The following is a 4662-nucleotide window of genomic DNA, read 5'->3' on the forward strand; positions in this document are numbered from 1 at the left end:
GTTAGTGTTAATGTCTCTGCACCAGATGTAAGTACTGGCAACACGCACTGATTAAAGACTTTTCTTTTAAGACACATAGGCAGTTCTGATTTAAGAACATAGCTTAGCTTGCCGAATGCCACCCAAGTGAGTCCTATGCGGCGGCTTAGTTCGCACGTTTGATTATCTCTTCCTATGCGTATCTCATGTCCTAAGTACTTATATGAGGTGGTTTCTTCAATATGCATGCCATTTACTGAAATCTTTTCGCTTAACACAAGATTTGTCATGATTTGTGTTTTTGTGTGGTTGATTTTTAATCTTACTTGTAGGGAGGCTAGGTATAGTTTCTCCAGTTGCGATACTGCATCATCGATTCTGTCAGCAAAAAGGACAATATCGTCAGCAAACCTCAAATGACTAAGCATTTCTTCATTGACATTAATTCCTTTTTCACTCACATCTGAGTGAAAAATGATTAGATATACAATGATCAAAATTTTCACGACAACAAATTCCATAACAACAGGTGCATTGTTTATCGACATAAAAAGTGCGTATAACAATATTGATTTAAATATACTCTATGATAAACTTGTGTTTCTTGGCATTCCAAAATCGATAGCACATTTACTATCAAATCTATACAAAGACAGAAGTGTATCGATAAGAGTAGGATACAATATTATTGGACCCAAGATGACATCAAAAGGTATTCCACAGGGAGCTGTTTTAAATCCACTTCTTTTTAATTTTTACACATACGATTTGCACAAATTATGGTCTCCCAATATTGTTTGCTTACAATATGCTGATGATATTGTCATCTACTCACATAAGAAAACGTACAGTGAAACTGAACTCAAACATATTATGCACAACTTGGATAATTGGACTTCCGATATTGTTTGCTTACAATATGCTGATGATATTGTCATCTACTCACATAAGAAAACGTACAGTGAAAGCACTACTGAACTCAAACATATTATGCACAACTTGGATAATTGGACTTGGTTAAATGGATTCAATATTTCGTACCAAAAATGTGCCGTAGTATTTTTTTCAAGAAAACACCGCCGAAAAAGATTACTCTGTAACCTTACCCTGCAATGATATTTCAATATTGTTTCGGAATTTAGATATCTTGGTGTCGTACTTGACAGAAAATTGCTTTAGACTCAACATATTAATTATACAATTGGTGGCTGCGACAAAGGTATTAACTTTTTTAAAATGGTATGTAACAGATCGTGGGGTGAAAAGCAAAACATTGCATTTAATTTTTATCGAGCCTATATATTATATCTATTATAGATTACTGCTGTTTGGTATATGGGTCAGCTTTACGTAATTACGTATATATTTACGTAAATTTGATAGAATCCAATTTAAAGCTCTAAGCATTGTGTTAGGATTGATGAAGAAAAGCACTCAAAATATAGCCAACCTAGTTCTAGCATCTGAAAACCTAATCTTATTGCGCAGAGAATATCTAGCAAGCAAATAATTCCTAACCCAACATTATCGTGGCACTTATAATGCAAAAATAATTAATGAATTAAATACAGCTGATTTAACATCCATATACTTCATTAAAAAAACTAAAAAACTTCAAAAAAAAACTTCATTAAAACTACTCACAAAGAAATCTTAAGTGGCTATTCAGACCATAATATTGTGATCTATACAGACGGGTCAAAATCACCAACATGTATAACCAGTGCTTACTTTGTAGCAAAAATGAAGATAAAAAATCATTTATTTTACATAATCAATCCAGCATCTTTTCTGCTGAAACATGTGCTATATACAAAGCCCTTGAATTGTGCTGTGAAAACCAGTGGAACAAAATTGTCATATGCAGTGGTTCACTGTTAGTATTACACTCCTTACAAAACTTTAAATTCACAATCAATAGCAATATTCATATTAGAAATTTTTCAACAGTTACTAAAACTATCAGATCCATATGGTGTTAAATTTGTATGGGTTAAGGGACACTCAGATATTTTTGGCATAACTGTTGCTTACAGACGACGATGGATTCAGTTTGGTGAAAGCACAGGCACTAATTTATACAAATTACAACCAACAGTAGCTGTAAAACAATTTTACAAATATGTTACACTAAGCAGAAATACAGTGGTGTCAACTGTCTTAAGATTAAAAGTAGATCATGGATGTTTCCGAAACATCTACACAAAATAGGAGTTCTCCCAACAGACCGATGTGAGTGTGGATCTAATATAGCTGATTTAAATCACATATTTTTCAACTACCCACTACATCATAATATAAGCACATGGCTGCTAAAAGAATTGATAAAAGAGGGTTTAAGTACACCATTAAACGTAAGTCTTCTATTAAGTGAAGACAATATAAAAAATTTTAAAATCATTATAATACTTCTTGTAAAAATTAAAGGTATGAGTGTAAAATTGATTGTATGGATGAAAATTTCCTTTGTATGTTTACTATATATGTTGCCCACCTACTTAACCATGGTTTATGTCTTGTTTGCTAAAATAAGGCCGCTCTAATGAATCCCTGAGCATGAAAAGTGTCCTCCTGGTACAATCCTGTATGAATGAATACCAATATGCATATGTAATTACGTGGCTAAAGGTTCCAAACCAAAGCCAATAAGCAAAAAAAAATTTAAAAGACCCTATTATTTTATTGTAGAAAGATACACAATTTCAATGTTTACTTCTAAATGAAATGGATGAATAAAAAAGTGTAAAATGTCCTATTTGTCGGGAAATAGTTTATTTGTGATTAAATATAAATGTTGTCGCTTTCGAAATGAAATTCCCCTGAAGGTAATTACATATTACTTACAGTTTTCAATTTGTTATTAATCTCCTCCAAGCTGGAGGTGAGAACTCCAACTCGGGGTAGATTAAAGTTGTATTTTTAGAGTTGTTATAAGGTAAAGTTGTATTTTTAGAATTCACAGAAAAGATGATATTATTGGAAATTCATTTTAACAATATCCAGGCAATTGAATTAGATTACTTGCGTAATATCGACAATACACAAATAGCGAGATTACCAAACACGTTTGCAATTAAAAATATCTTAGCACCCTAACGAAAGAGAATCTTCAACAGACAAAGGACATCATATCAAGTAGAGTAAAACGACATCACTGTTCATAAAATGAAAAACCTGTTTGGCTGAAGTGTTATTCAGTTTCGGTACTTTTATATTCATCTATAAAGTCACATTCTTAATATTCTTTATTTTTCGTAATAGGAAAAAAATAGTAATTTTTTTTTTATTTATTTATGCCTCAACCTCATAGGGTCATTGGCGTTGTACAATTTAAAGATTTACAATTTATTTAGTACATTTATGGAATATAAGTATGATGTAAAATTTTTCATATCAGTTCCGTCACTTTATATTGCCTGTAAGGTATCTTGTTATTTATATTGAAGTCTCTCCATGCAATATGCAAGGACACTCGAGTAAAATATGGCGAACACTTAGTCACAATATCACATACGTAGCACTGTGGTTTTAATTCACTCTCCAGCAGATGTTTATGGGTGATGGCGGTGTGGCCTATTCTCAGACGAGATAGGATGGTTTGATGAAAACGCTTATTTGGGGTTGATTTCCAAGGTAATATAGAATGTTTCACTTCTCGTAGTTTGGATGTTGACTGATTCCACTTGGTCTGCCACTCATCGATTATTAAGTTCTTGATTATAGGTTTTATATCTAGATGTGGAATGCTTCTGATTTCTACAGCTTCCGGACTCGAGATTGCTAGTTTTGCCAAGGAATCTATTTCTTCATTACAAGCAATTCCGATATGGGAAGGAATCCATGCCAAGTTGACATTTATGTTCATAGTTTGCAGTTGGCTTAATGCTGATTTAATAAGTAGTAGACTTGGATGGCTAAGATAAAAGTTACTTGTAACAATTACAGAACTTATAGAATCCGTAATAATGACAGAGTTTTTAAAACTATTTTCTATTTTCTACCACAAAATTTATTGCATTGAGAATAACGGTTAACTCGGCTGTGTAAATGGATGTTAATTTAGGGAGTTTCATTAATATTTTTGTTTTATTAGACACAAATGCTGCTCTTACTGCATATATAGTTTTAGAGGCATCGGTATATATAAAATTATGGTTACTGTATGTCTTGAGTTCTTGAAGGACATATTGATATAATGCTTTGGGATGGTTATCTGCTTTTTTATATATGGAGAGTTTGGTATTGATAGATGGGATGGGAACAGTCCAAGAAGAACAGTTTTAATATCTGGTATACAATAGGTATCTGGAAATTTGAATTCAAGTTCATTGAGGTATCTATTTACCCTTTTATAAAAAGGAAGATTAAGCCTAGCATGTGTTTTCGCTAGCAAGATGTTCCTAAAACGGTCTGAATTTACACAGTGGTTAACAGGATTCATAGGATTTGCCTGTATTGATGCCGCATATGTTAGTGAAAGTTCTTTTCTTCGGAATTCCAGGGGGACTTATCCAGGTTCACAGTAGGGCTAGTATAAAAGGCACCTAGTATAATTCGCAAAGCACTATTTTGTATTCGATCGAGTTGTTTTATGATATATGGTTTTGCTGAATCATACATAATACAAGCGTAATCGAGTTTGGACCTGTGCAATGACTTGTACATAAGGGTCAGTGTTTTACT

The sequence above is a fragment of the Diabrotica undecimpunctata genome, chromosome 5, assembly GCF_040954645.1.
Source record: "Diabrotica undecimpunctata isolate CICGRU chromosome 5, icDiaUnde3, whole genome shotgun sequence".
Taxonomy (NCBI): Eukaryota; Metazoa; Arthropoda; class Insecta; order Coleoptera; family Chrysomelidae; genus Diabrotica; species Diabrotica undecimpunctata.